This window comes from Simochromis diagramma, unplaced genomic scaffold, assembly GCF_900408965.1.
Source record: "Simochromis diagramma unplaced genomic scaffold, fSimDia1.1 OVJJ01000434.1, whole genome shotgun sequence".
NCBI classification, from domain to species: domain Eukaryota; kingdom Metazoa; phylum Chordata; class Actinopteri; order Cichliformes; family Cichlidae; genus Simochromis; species Simochromis diagramma.
The window spans coordinates 257143-271836 of NW_024387090.1; the positions used below are offsets into that span (position 1 = coordinate 257143).

Genomic DNA, 14694 nt, shown 5'->3' on the forward strand with positions numbered 1-14694 from the left:
CATTTGTTTAGAACTCTTACAGATGTTGAAGAAGCAAGCTCCTTTAAGCAATTACTGTGATGTTCCTCCACCTCCAAAGAAATGTCAGGAGTCCGAACCACAAAAAAAGCACGTATTCTCGGAAAAGTAGTTGCAGGAGGTGAGCTGGCTTCAAACAAATGATGAACGCACAGAGATGTGGTGCGGAATGTGCCGTGAAAATTTACTAAATGACAAATTAAAAAGGCATGAACATTTTTTTTGTATCGAAAAAATATCGAACCGTGACACCAAAGTATCGAACTGAACCGAACCGTGAATTTTGTGTATCGTTGCACCCCTAATATATACATACACATACATGCCATCTAACTAGCAGGTGCATTGAGAGGTGCCAGTGACTTTGTTCACGATTACCTCCTTCTTTAGCGAAGTACCAATTAGGGTTAAAAAGGGTCTTAATTCCTTCAACTCTAGTAAAGTGGTCAGTGTAACCGTTCTCCCAGGCGGAGTTATAAAGGGAAGTGTCCAGGCATCCATGAAAAAGAAGATTTACAAGGTTGAGGTGAGCTAGGAGTAAGCTAGCTAGCCGACGATTAAACATGAGATATTCTGTATTCTGATGTATTTCATAAAGCACACACACGTACAGCAATGCTATAACAGTGGAGGTAAACAAAGATGAAAATCTACATAACATGGAGGTTTTGGAGAGTTGGCAATGTTAGCCTAGTACCAGTTATATTAGCCTAGTTAACCTAGTACCAGTACACAGAGCAGCGCTGCAAGTGTTTGTTAAAATGTTTAGGGTAAGTGTAGCCGGATGGGCTACTCGCCCTTTTTCTCTCTCTCTCGCTCGCTCGACCACCCTCGCTCTCTTTCCGCTGCACTCGCTCCTTGTATCATGTGATTGGGTTAATTAGGAACCCACCTGCATATTGATTACAGGGTGGTTTTTACCTGTATAAAGGGAAGCAGTTTTTTTGTTGGATCATTCCTCCCGAGCTTCTGGTGCGATACAGCAGTAAATGCTGGCGTACTGCGACGGACTGATCAGCAAGAGCCGATTATATGACAGCTACAGGTATGCTCTCGCTTAACCTCAGATTCCCTCCGAATACTGGAATTTGTGTTAATATACTTTTTCAGCCTGTTGTAGCGCAGCAGTCTGTTTTATTCTGCCATTGCGGAGGGAGGTGTTCGTGTTATCCCCACCAATGAGAATATAGTGCCTCCGGTCCTGGGGTAAGCCGTTAGAACTACTTTTATTAGCATTCATAACTATAAGAGTTTAAGGTTGAATTTATCTGTTGTTTCAGGGTTTCACTGCTGTACTCACCTCTCCATGGCAAATCGCCCAACCTAAATTGGAAAAGAGTGAACTGCCTTCTCAGCCGCTGTTGTGAACTCCTCCTTGGTGGAGTCTGCTGTCTTGCCTTGTCTTATCTTGTTTTTATTAAGTAGGCTTACCTTTTCTTTGGTTCGCCTGGTGTTCTATTTTATTTTGGACTGTTGCTCGTACCCACGCTTCTGTGATCGGGCTGAAGTGACTCTCTGCCCGAGTGTCGTGCTGGGACTCTAAATCGCCTGGGTTGCCGGTCTCAGCCGGTGGGGAGCCAGACCGGCCTACGCCTGAGAATAATTATTACCAGCACGAGTGGTAGTTTGACCCGTGGGGTATAAGCCTTTCCTGTGTGTGCGTGTGTGTGATTTATTTTATTAAAGTTATTAAAGTGTGTTTTAGTTTTTTTTTTATGATCTGTAGCGAGCCTGACGCTCAGTGTCCTTTTATCCTTTTAACATATTTTTCTGTGTTTTATTTCAGTGAACGGAGGACGAGCCAGTGGCCCTGGGACCTCAGGGTCGTTTTCACACTTTCTTTTGTACAGCACTGGGTGGGCTGCAGTGATTCTTTTTGTGTGATTTTCTTTTGGTTCCACGGCTGCTGGTAAGTCCAAGTTCCACGATTGTTTTATTTTTACTGTAGGACACTGTCAATAATGATGCTACATCTTGACTTTTAATATTTTATTTATAAAATATTATTTATAATATTTTATTTTATTTATTTCTATAAATAAAACTGTTTTAATATTGGAAGCCAACCTGCCTCAGTGTGCATCCTTGAATCTGTGCGGTCTTCTTTTATTCCTTTGATCTATTTTTCTTAAATATATTTCCTGGGGGTGCAATTCCCCTAGGTGGCGTTGTCAAGTTTATTATTTTGTTCATAACCCCGCCGACCACTTGGTCACATAAGCATTAACTTTCTTTCAATGTAGGTGCATGTTGAGGGTCAGTCAGTCAGGTTCAGCTCCTGTGAGCGCCCGATTGGCAATGATAAGTGCCATCATATGGCGGCATTGTTGATTTGGGTGGAGAAGAATGTTTCTTGCACTGACGTAGAATGTGTGTGGAAGAGGGTAAAATCATCCAAAGGAGCAGAAATTACTGCCAAGAGAGTGTCTGTGATGACACCATCAACAACACAAGGTCAGTTATTTATTTAAAATTTGCTCTTTGAATGAATTATAATTATAATAATTATTTTCTTAACTTTTTAAAAAGCATTGTGTTTTATATGCTAAAATTATTATTTATTTAGATTACTAAAAGCATTTTTTTATTTTATTTTTCAGCTGGAATCGAAAGACCTGTCACCCAGGAGGACAAGGAATGGGCAGTGGCATCCCTATCGAAATTTCAGCATTTTACTGGGATGGGGTGGATTTTGAGTCCTGAATGCTCCCAGGTACTTTGATATTTACTTTAACATGTGGTATAAATTGTACATGTATGTAAACTCTTGTAAACTACATACATCAGACTGTTTGCCTCCACTGTCCCCACTTTATTTTTTAAATGTATTTTATATACTCTGTACCTGACTTTGTCTATTCTGTGGTCAGAATTCCTTTATGACTAAGTTGTATTTTCATCCCCAAAGGCATGTGATTGGGGGATCCTTCATGAGCCAAAGGCCAAGGAGCTGTACACTGACTGTACTGGTGCAGCTATCAAGGAGAGGGGACTGTTTTTATCTAACAGTAGCCTGCTTGGTGGTTCTCCTGATGGGACTGTCTCTAATGAGTGCATCATTGAGGTGAAATGCCCATGGTCAGTCAGAACCAAAACTGTATTGGAGGCTGCAGAAAGTAAGGACTTTTTCCTACAGCTGGATGAGGCAAGTGGTTCCCTGGTATTAAAAAAGAATCACAACTACTGGCATCAGATCCAGGGCAACCTCTATCTCACAGGGGCGAAAAGCTGTCACTTTATTGTTTGGACTCCATGTGACTTTTTCATCTTGCATGTGGATAGAGAACAAACTTGGGCTGTTAACATTGAATCTTTGGAAACGTTCTCCCGGGAAGTTATTTTGCCCCATATTTTATCGCAGCTTTGAATTCATATCAGCATGAGTAATTTATCAGTCCAAATGTTTATAGTTAATTTTAAAACTGTTTGTAAATATTTGTAAATTGTACATTTTTTTTGTCATTGTAACTTTGTAAATATATTCAGATAAATTCTTAAATTATATTAATTTTTGATTTGAAACAATAATGTTTTGGACGAACTGTTCCTGAAAATAAAGAGTAACACATGTATCTGGAATTCTTGATTTTAATTGAAAACGTTTAGCAAGAAAACTAGGCAGTAATCAGGAAGCTGGAATGGAATGAAAAATGTAACAAGCGATTGATAAAAACAGAGTAAAACATTTTACGAATCACAAATGAGACCATTCTCAATTTGAAACTATGCAACTAAGTTGTTTTTATGATGTAACATCCTGAGTATACACATAAAACAATCCAGAACACTTAGGAGTTATAAATAATAAAAGTAAACTTATTCAACAGTTGTATTTTCTGGTCCACAAGTAGTTAGAAAATGACACAATGTTCTTTTACCTCTGAACTCTCACAGGTATAATTTATTCAATTTCACGGAGAATAGGTGTTTCTAAATTTGTAACACACACACATACTTTCAAGATCTTATTAATATTTTTTTTTAACTGATGTGGGATGTGATGCAAAATTGAGAAAAGTTTCAGTCTTTGAATGGAACGCTCTACATGTATTCTTGTACAGGAAATCTTCCTGTTGTTGTTCACTTCCTCCTGTGTGAATTGTCCGTTGGTGAGGAAGGACGGAATGTTCAGTGAGACCCCTTCTGGTAGGATGTCCCGAATTGTGAAGCCCTTATCTGCAATGACCATGTCACCTGGTTGTAGATGTTGCAGTACTCCACAGTCAGCTGTTATGGCCTTATCTGAGGCACTTCCACCGTACAAGTTGCTTACAAAGGTTATTACACCATTAGGAGCCACACCAATTAGAGCCTTTAGTGTGGTCCGTCCTTTGTACTGGCTGTACAAATGATTTTGTGTGTCAAGTCTCTCTGTGTTAGAAACAGAAACTTCCGTGCAGTCAAGCACAATCCTGCAGTTAGGAAATGGTTGGAAGCAATCTGGCAGCGATGTTTGATTCTTGGCTCTCGAGGGAATGTTGTTTTCCAGCATGCCAACATACAAAATGTCATACAGTGCACTAACAATTGTTGTAAAAATATTAGTTACTGTGGCTCTGCTGCAGTTAAACCTTGTTGAAAGGTCTGCATGACCAAAATTAAGTTTGAGCTTCATCAGGGTTAGAAATAACTGGTCAATTAGGGGCATCATTTGGACAATCAGAATGATATTTAAGATCAAATCTGGAAAGAAGCGCTTCTAAAAACAGGACAGAAGCAGCATCAGGCAATCCAGTATAGTACTGGACCCTTTCAGGATTGTCAGATATTTTACTGAATGAGAAAGTCTGCTTCTGCTTCTCTACTTGTTTTTTACGTTTTTCATTCTCTATTCTTAGTATGTCATTCTGAATCTCTAGCACCAGAAGACTTTTGGAAGAGCTTGTGGAACTTGCAGTAGCTGTCTGTGTATCTGCATTGTTGGAATGATGTAGCTCATCTGATCTTTCACTCTGATTTTCACCAATAGCTGGGACCTGCTCTTTTTTCTTCTTTTTTCTAACAGGGTTGTGGTCATCTGGGAACTGAAAAGACTTCCTGTCGTTCCATGCAAATCTTGTTGGCCCCGCAGCTTTTCCTTGAGGGAAGTGCCAACTGCAGACTCTTGAGTTGCAGTTTGGGGTGAAGTTTTCACGTCTGTGGAAGTGTTTAAAAAGGCAGAGAGAAATTTCAGATCATACGGTAGCCCTCCATTAGTTATGATTAATAGAAAAAAATAGAGATAAATAATAGAGAGAAGCTTCTTTCATCCAGATGAGAGAAGCTTCAAGAAACTTAAAGAAGTCCAGATGCTTTTCTTTCCAAGCTCCTTGGACTACGATGACCTGGATGACTGGTCACAGACAGTGACCAGAATTATTCAAATCTTACACATCGTTGTACTAATTTGCTTTTAAGCTTACCAGAAAGATAAGTACTGGCAACCTTTGCTAGCTATTTGTTGGTTATGTCTTTATTTTGGTAATTAACTGGCACATAGGCTGGGGATTGTAATGTATTTTCTTACATAGACATCACTTTTTGGACGTAATTTTTATTCCTCTGAGCGTCAAAAGCTAACTAAGGTTCATATATATAGCGAAGTGACCCTTAGCTCTCAATCTTTGCTTGGAGAAATAAAAAAAGACTTCAAAAATGCAACAACGTCTTTGTAGTAAAAAAAACACAATAAAATCCATTGTCTATATAAGTAAAATTACTCGTAAAAGCCAGTTTGTCTTTTAGTAGCGGGTTTTAATTGTTCATCACTAGCTATATTAGCTAACTAAAGTAAGAGTCCACTTGCTCTTATCTTACAAATTTATTCATTCACTTACGAGTTGTAACATACCTTATCAACTTCAGCCACTTCCTCTTCTCTCTCTTTTCACAAGGAAACCAGTAAAATGACAGATTAGACTGTTGTTTTGAGCCAGATTGGTTAAAACAACGAGGAACACAGCATTGCGGCATATTGAACACGGGAGCGTTTAGGCCCGGAAGTAGGATTCATCGCATCATCACTGAACGACCGGATACTGATGCTTGAGAGCGCGTGTGATGCAAGTATGTGTAGAGTGTTGAGCGCGTGATCAGTGGTGAGAAAAACAACTCACGAAACTTAACCTTTCTTTACTCGTGGCTCACTTGCACTTCTAATCTATTCGTTTGCACACTTACACACACACACAGCTGTGGTTTCCTGTTTTGCTACACTCTGGAGAGCCTCGCCTTTAACGGTCTCCTCTCGCAGAGAGCAACAGAAAACTTCATTCAGAAAACTTCGAAAAACTCAAGATTGACTGAACTCAGTTCAAAGTTACCTTGACACTTACCTTTAGATGTGAGAGGTAGCGATGGTCCGCTTGAAGCTGACGCTCCGCTGCGTGTGTCAGAAAGATTAACTGCTTCAGAAGCACTGTGTCGAGGCTTGATTCGTTTGGCCAGAGTCACGTGATTAGTGACGTCTGGAGTTTCATTTAGAACGTACCTTTTTTTTTTTTTTTTTAAAGTTTGACGAGCATCTTGACTTTTGGTCTTTGGATATTAACAGTCCTGGGTATGTGACTTCTTGTTTAACAGAAATGTTACAGAGAGCATTTGCAGTGCAGTCTTTAATTGCTAGTAATTCACATTTTTTTAGATTTAGACATAAACCAGATGCCTCAGAGAAATCACTAGTAACACTAAGGGCTGGACGGATTTGATTTGCATTCTTCAAGAAGAGTGGTGTCATCAGCTAGCTGGCTGATGATGAGCTCCTTATCAGCTATGGTGATTCCTTGTAAAACAGGACAAATCTTGGGGTGGAGTCTTAATCATTTTAACTGAGCTATTGCCATTCGTGTACAAGGTTTTGAAGCTTTACAGAAAAATTATCCAAAGCCAAATTTTTTTCAAAGAGTGGAAAATAAATTGATGTTCAATTGTATCAAAAGTTTGCAATGAGAACTGTTCGAGACCTAGTGTGGAAGATGTCCAAGGAGGCGAAGTTCTGCAAGGAGATGAAGATTCGGTTTAGAGAAGACTTTTGTAAGGAAGACAGAGAAGCCCGCAAACGTCTGTGGCCGAGAGTGGAGGAAGCGGATATGCTGTCATCGATGGTCGTCAAATCAAAGAATGAAAGAACTTTATAATGACCTAGATAAGAAGGTATAACTGTTCAACTAAATTTAAGCCGGTAACTTGCTCAATGGTCCTTAACTTTGACTGCATTTATTAGTTAATAGGAGGTAAAACGTTCCATTGCTCTACTCTAGTTATTAAAGCTCTCTCAAGCTATATTCAATGGTTCTTTCAATATTTTCTTTAAATGTTCGAGGTTTAAGAAATAACATAAAGCGTAAAGTGTTTTTTCTTTTTTGTAAGGAACAGCCTAACACTAATTGTTTTTTATTTCAAGAGACACACAGCAGTAAAGATGATCATATATTTTGGAGAAAGCAGTGGGGAAGCGATGATATTTATTTATCTCATGGTAACTCTCATTCAGCAGGAGTGGATATTTTTCTACATCGTTTTAATGGAAGAGTTATTGATCATAAAGGTGATAAGGAAGGTCATTGGTTAATGGTTAACATAGAGTCGGATGATACTAAGTACATTTTAGTAAATTTTTATGGGTTCAACAATAGAGCTGAAAACCGGAAATTAATTTCTGATTTGAAAAAAAATGATAGAAGAATGGAAGATCATTTATTCAATAGAAAAAGTTGTTGTTGTTGCAGGTGACTTTAATATGGCACCAGATGAAAAACTGGATAGATTTCCAACTAAATATAACTCTTCTCATTTTAACCAAATAATAATGGATTTCTCCTGCACCCTCAACCTAATCGAATAATAGGGTTATAGTCATCAATAAGAAGTCCTTATTTAAATCAGACTGGTATGACAGCGGTGTATGTTTTGTTGTTGATCTGCTTGATAAAAACGGAAACTTGCTATCTTATGAAGAATTTATTGATAAGTATAAAATAAACATTTTATTTAATAATTATAATAAGGTTTGTAAAGCGATACCCACACCGTTGTTAAATCTTATCGTAAATACTTTAAAGTATTCACTAATAAGAACATGCTTACCTTCACTGACGATAGGTAATACCTCAATAAATGACAAACAATTTAATAATAAGTTTATCTCTAATACCTTTAAGCAAATAGTATTCTGCAACTACTGTCAATGTCAGACATGACCTTGATAGCATGTTGAAAGAAAAGTCATTTTCTTTTTACCTAAAATACCCACTTGCGTCTAAAATGAAAGAAACACACTTCAGAATCATATCCGGCATTTATCCAGTTGGAGAATTCCTGCATAAAAGGTTTAATTTTGAGGACGACTCTTGTGCTTTCTGTTCTTCCGATCAAGAAACACTAGAGCATCTATTTTTCACTTGTTTCACTCAGAATTTCCAATATACCTTCCTTCACATCTAAGGATGTTCTTTACTTTATGGACAATCTGGATTCTGAAATCTCAGATGTTGTCAATTTTGTAATAGTGCTATGTAAGTTTTTTTATTCATGTATGTAAGTGGAAGAATGCCTCTCCTATGTTTACCGTCTTCTTGAATTACTTTTGTCAATATTTTAAGTCACTTAAGCTTATTTCAAATATGAATAAAAAACTGCTGTACTATACTGTAAAATCACAAAATACTTGCTATTCTAATTTTCCTGCCTGTGTGAAAAGGTCTATGTTCCTTATTACTTTACCCTAGAAACTTTTATTTTCTCCCTGTAAAGTTATAATGACTTGCTTTCACCATCTTTATAATGTAAATTGTTACAATTCTGGTCTGTTTCCTTGACTTGTTTTGTATATGAAAATTTCTATCAATAAAAAAAAAAAAAGTATTTCTGAGTTCGCGCCATTACCCCGATTCATAGCGGAAGCCGTTTTTTTACTTCTGCTTGCGCTGTTGTTGACAGTTGCGGGGTTACACCTTCACTGTTGATAAAGATTTCTCTCACTGCAGTTTCTTTTACCTGGAGTAAATGGCAACACATCGAAGGTGGATACACAGTAGAGATGTTTTAAAAAGCAGCGAGCACAGTTCAGTTGCAGTGCCTCACCCGTCACTTCTCACAGAGTGGATAGATGACATGAAACTATTGCCCGATGTTAGCTACATCGACATTATTAATTACCTTGTATTTTCCGAAGGCGTTGATGGCGAGGAATTACATATTTACAAGAGCACCGAGGTGTATAATTACCTGCACAGCAACAAAATTGATCAAGTACTGCTCAACAAACAAGGCGACTTTATTTTTCTTAAAGCAGATGTAGAGCCGAGCCAAAGCATTAATCAAGCGAAACACTTAGCATGGGTAATGCTAAGAGAAAGTGGAGTAGTGGAGACAGTCGGCTGTTCCTGTATCGCCGGATTAGGGAGATCACGTAGTCATGCGGCTGCTATTCTGTGGAAGGTATATCACTTATCTGGATATTACAATGTTTAAATCACTGAAACAGAAACACTGGACTGGTCAAAGGCTGTGATTAAGGAGTCACGCTACTGCCATCTAGCCAAGTATTACGTGGAGCACTGTTTACATGTGAAAGCCACTCGTTAACTTTGTGTGGGCTGTATGCTGTACAATCACATGAAGATAAAATATAAAAAAAATAAAAGACTGCACATTAAGGTCAAATTTACAAGACAAGAACAACTATAGTTATAAGAAGTGACACAGAGTAGTATAATACATGTTTGTTTATATATATGTATATTTGTACACACACACTACTTTGAAAAAACTTAGACTGTGGGTGTATATTTCTGCATCAAAAAGTAACTATTAATGTGAAATGGATAATATGGGTGACTTTGCCAGTGTTTATATCTGTTTTGGATAGGATTCAGGTGTATTGACCCAGGGTCATATCTATAACATGCAGGACACCGACCGTGTACTGCTTTTGTTAGTGTAAACTTCCTCATTATGTTAAATCTTGAGTACTGACAGTGAGAGAAAACTATTGTTTGTTACAGGTGCAAAATGCTGCGATCAGTGGAAAGACAGGGCTTGCGTGTACAGACGAGCAGCGCAGGTGGAATGCAGGGACAGCAAAGAACCTTGAACCTAAACGTCTAAGCCAGATAAACTTCAGACATCACAGGACAGAGCAGCAGTACGATGTGAACTCCCGGACTGCAGTGACACAATTTCTCCCTAACACACCATATCACCTTACACATCAAGACTTTATTGACAGTGTTAGCAAAGCACCAGTGAAGCCACTTTTCCTCCTCAAGAACACATTAATTGGAAAGTGTTACAATGCCTCGCCGTCTGCAGGTCCTCGCCGCAACAGTAAAGTTGATGAGCAATTTTTTCAGCCACACCAAGCACACAGTTACAAACTAAGCTGTAATCCATGCAGGGCATTCTACCAGGCATACATTAGAGTTTCTGTCACGATCTGAGGGGACAGACCGTGCGGGGGTGTGTGTGGTGGACCCAGATGCAAACACAAGAGAGTGGACCGGAGTAAACTTCAACTGAAAGCGAGCCTTTATTGTGGCTGATGACAGGTCTCAACACAAAGCAGAAACATCGACTAAACTGAACCTAAACTAAACTGGGAAACAGGTACTGATAAACTAAGGAGACTCAAAAAAACCATGACAATGTTGTACAGACTGACCGTGAGGACATGGAGGGTAGGAACACAGACGACGCGACGCAGACTACATGAAACACAGAGACTAAATACACATGAGGGATGATCAGGGGAAGCGGCCACACATGGGATCACAGCTGACACACATGAACCTAACGACAGGACAGGAGGAGTGAAACTGAATACACTGACATGAATACAGATTTACAAAGTAAAACAGGAAACATGGAAATTAGACATGACAAGAACTAAACATAACCACGCAGACATGACTCACGACCCAGGGAAACTTAGTACAGGGGAGATGACATAACACACCAGCCCACAGTTCATGAGTTCAGGCGGCCGACCCGGGGGTTGGCAACCCAACAGGCCACGCCATCCCCCATCAGGAGGCCGGCCATGCGGGAGGCAGCGGCGGTGCAGTTCAGGAGGCCGCCCCCGAGCCCGTGGGCACAAGAGTTCAAGGGTCACACGGTCGGGGGGCCGACCAGGCGGGCGCCACAGGTGACAGAGCCGGTCAGGAGGCCAGCCGTGCGGAAGGCAACGGCGGCTCTCCAGTGTCAGGCGTACTGGCCGAGGCCCGGTGGGCACAGGACCAGTCGAGGCAGGACCAGACGAGGCAGGACCAGGCGGTGGCGTGGCAGCCACAGGCGACGGAGCCGGACCAGGCAGTGGCGAAGCAGGGGCTGAGGCTGGACCAGGCGACAGCGAAGCAGGGGCTGAAGCCGGACCAGGCGAAGCAGAAGCAGAAGCCGAAGTTTCTGTTTTTTCTGAAACCATCTGAAAGAAAAACTATTTTTCTTGCTTTATGTAGTGTGGAAGTTTTTAATGTTTCTTTCATCTGTGATGTTCTTGAATGTGTTCACATGAAGATGGTACAGGTGATTACCTGAAGAGCTACTTAACCCGGCGCTGACGGATGCTCCACGCCAGTCCGTTAATCACCTCTCTGTGGTAACTAGACTCCCGCGAAGGCGTTGCATTAATATCTTGTTGGAGCTGCGTTAAATCTGCCTACTTGTGTCTAGGTTTCGATCCGGCGTTCAGCGTCTGCCACCTGCCTTTCCTCCTGCTCAATTGGATCACCCGGTGCATCATCTGGCCCATTCACTACCTCCACGGATTTCCTTCTCACGGAGTTCCCTCCCGAGCTCCCACGGTCCCGCTCTAATCGTAAGCCAACTAGTCTGACTCAGTTTTGATGTGTTTCTCCCGCTTCCCGGCTCCCTAGTAATCTTCTCCCCTTTCTGTTGCAGCCTCCCACGGTCCCGATTCCGGCTTCCTCACGTCATTTTCTGCTAGCGCTTGAGTCTGCGTTTGGACCCTTTTGTGCACGTGCGCCGCGGCGCATGACACTGACAGTCTTGCAGTGAAACAGGGGCCCGCATGCAATTCTCCACTTTGGCCACTGTATTGTTGGGTGTTCAGAGACAAAGACTTTAAGTTGATTTGAGGTTGATTTTTTCTTTTCTCCACTTGATGGCAGCAAATATTTGCTCAACACTGACCCACCTCCATGACTGCTCTGTTGCTACCACAGACTGAAGATGTGTACTGTGAGGATGGTGTTGGTGCACTGCTAACTTTAAAAGATTTTCATCTTTCTGGAGTCAGTGCAGAGTTTCAGGTTTACTAACACTTCAGTAAATGCTTCAGTTTTTTCTTCTTGAAGAGATTTAAAAAAAATTAAAACAGAGAAAACTAACTTTATTTGGCATGATTACTGATAAAGATCTAGAAAAGTTAGAGAGGACAGGGAATGAACTCTAAATCTAGGGATTATTAGACACCACCAGAAGGCAGCAGGTTCTGTAGCAGGAGTAACTGTGTTTAGTGTTTTAAAATGTGAAAGTATAGGCAAACTTTTAACATCTCTAAAACCTTCTCCTTCTCTTGGCATGAGCTTGCTTGGGGTCAAGGGTTCTTCCAGGTCCAGGATAAAAGAAGTTTCATGAAAAGGAGACAAGTTTTAGATCCAAATCCAAAGTGACTGCTGATAATGGTGAGAGAGAATTGACAGGTGAGTTTGAGCTTACTTTGAACATCCATAGGGGAAGTGTTGCAAAGGGGAGGAACAGGGCACAAGCTGACAGTCCAGGGCAGTGTTACTGTTGGAGGGTGAGAAGGCAGGTGGATCGGCTGAAGTAAGTGATCCATGTTCGGCTTGCTTATCTTTACAATGAGGATAGACGGCAAGATTCTCTTCAGCCATCAGGAGGAAACTGGGAACAAGATGCTGCATCCACAGAAGTAGTTATATGTTACAAATAAAGTTCAGATGTTACTCATTTCAGAATCAGAATCAGAATCAGAATACTTTATTAATCCCTGGGGGAAATTATTTTTTGTTACAGTGCTCCATTTTAAACCAACATTAAGACAAGACAGACAATACACTAACTAAGAATAGTACAATATATACATATATACACATACATACGTCACTCATAAATAAATAGCTGGAAAAGAAACATGTGTAGTTGTAGCAGCAAACAGTGTGTTAAGTGGATGCGTTGTACAGGGAGATGGCCACAGGCAGGAATGATTTCCTGTGTCGTTCAGTGGTGCTTTTCGGTAATCTCAGTCTCTCACTGAACGTGCTCCTGTGACTGACCAGCATGTCATGGAGTGGGTGGGAGGTGTTATCCAACATTGTCTTTATCTTGGACAGCATCCGCCTCTCCGACACCACCTTGAGGGTGTCAAGCTCCATCCCCACAACATTACTGGCCTTACGGATTAGTTTATTAAGTCTGTTGGCATCTGCGACCCTCAGCCTGCTCCCCCAGCATGCAACAGCATATAGGATCGCACTGGCCACAACAGACTCATAGAAAATCCTCAGCATTTTCTGGCAGATGTTGAAGGACCTCAGTCGCCTCAAAAAATAGAGACGACTCTGGCCCTTCCTGTAAAGTGCTGTGGTGTTTTTAGCCCAGTCCAGTTTATTGTCAATGTGTACTCCAAGGTATTTATAGTCCTCCACGATGTCAACACTGACCCCCTGGATTGAAACAGGGGTCAAGTGTTTCCTGGTCTTCCTGAAGTCCACGATCAGTTCCTTGGTCTTTGCCACGTTGAGCTGCAGATGATTCTGCTCACACCACGTGACAAAGGAGTCGACCACAGCCCGGTACTCTGTCTCATCATCCCTGCTGATGCATCCAACCACCGCAGAGTCATCAGAAAACTTCTGAAGATGGCAGGTCTCCGTGCAGTGGCTGAAGTCTGTGGTGTAGAGGGTGAAGAGGAAGGGGGAGAGGACAGTCCCCTGTGGTGCCCCTGTGTTGCTGATCACCTTGTCAGACACACACTGTGGGAGACGTACATATTGTGGTCTTCCTGTCAGGTAATCAACAATCCAGGACACCAGAGAAGCATCCACCTGCATCGCTGCTAACTTATCACCCAGGAGGGTCGGCCTGATGGTGTTGAAAGCACTGGAAAAGTCAAAAAACATGACCCTCACAGTGCTCGCCGGCTGGTCCAGATGGGTGTAGACACGATTGAGCAGGTAGATGATGGCGTCCTCAGTTCCGAGACGAGGCTGATAAGCGAACTGAAGGGGATCCAGATGTGGTCTTACAATGGGTCGCAGCTGGTCCAGGATGAGCCTTTCCAGGGTCTTCATGATGTGGGAGGTCAGTGCCACGGGCCTGTAATCCTGGGGGCCACTGGGACGTGGCGTCTTTGGTACAGGGACGAGGCATGATGTCTTCCACATCACTGGGACCCTCTGCAGACTCAGACTCAGCATAAACAGTTTATGAAAGACTCCACTCAGCTGGGGGGCACAGGTCTTGAGGACGAGGGGACTCACTCCATCTGGTCCAGCAGACTTGCCTGAGTGAAGTCTCCTCATTTGCATTTTATTGACTGATTGATTGACTGATAATATTTTATTTCTCCCGAGGGAATTTGTTTTAAAGACGATCTGGAGTTTTTAGAGGATGATTTAAAAATATAGTCAATATGTGTGAAATAGACAATAGACAGTTACAATTGGTCAGAATTAGATGATGAATCTTTACATTAATTAACTATAAAATAAAAAGCTA

General features: G+C 41.3%; 2 long non-coding RNA genes across 3 annotated transcripts; both read left to right on the top strand.

The window, feature by feature from the left end:
* Positions 1-856: 856 nt before the first annotated feature.
* Positions 857-1830, top strand: LOC120742771. Its single transcript, XR_005697953.1, has 3 exons — positions 857-1063; positions 1139-1224; positions 1299-1830. It is a non-coding gene; the product is annotated as an uncharacterized LOC120742771 (long non-coding RNA).
* Positions 1831-11396: 9566 nt separating this feature from the next.
* Positions 11397-12924, top strand: LOC120742773. Of its 2 annotated transcripts, XR_005697955.1 has the most exons (3): positions 11397-11590; positions 11665-11809; positions 11893-12924. It is a non-coding gene; the product is annotated as an uncharacterized LOC120742773 (long non-coding RNA). The 2 variants fall into 2 exon arrangements; XR_005697954.1 differs by having other exon boundaries at positions 11397-11809.
* The last annotated feature ends 1770 nt before the right edge of the window (positions 12925-14694 follow it).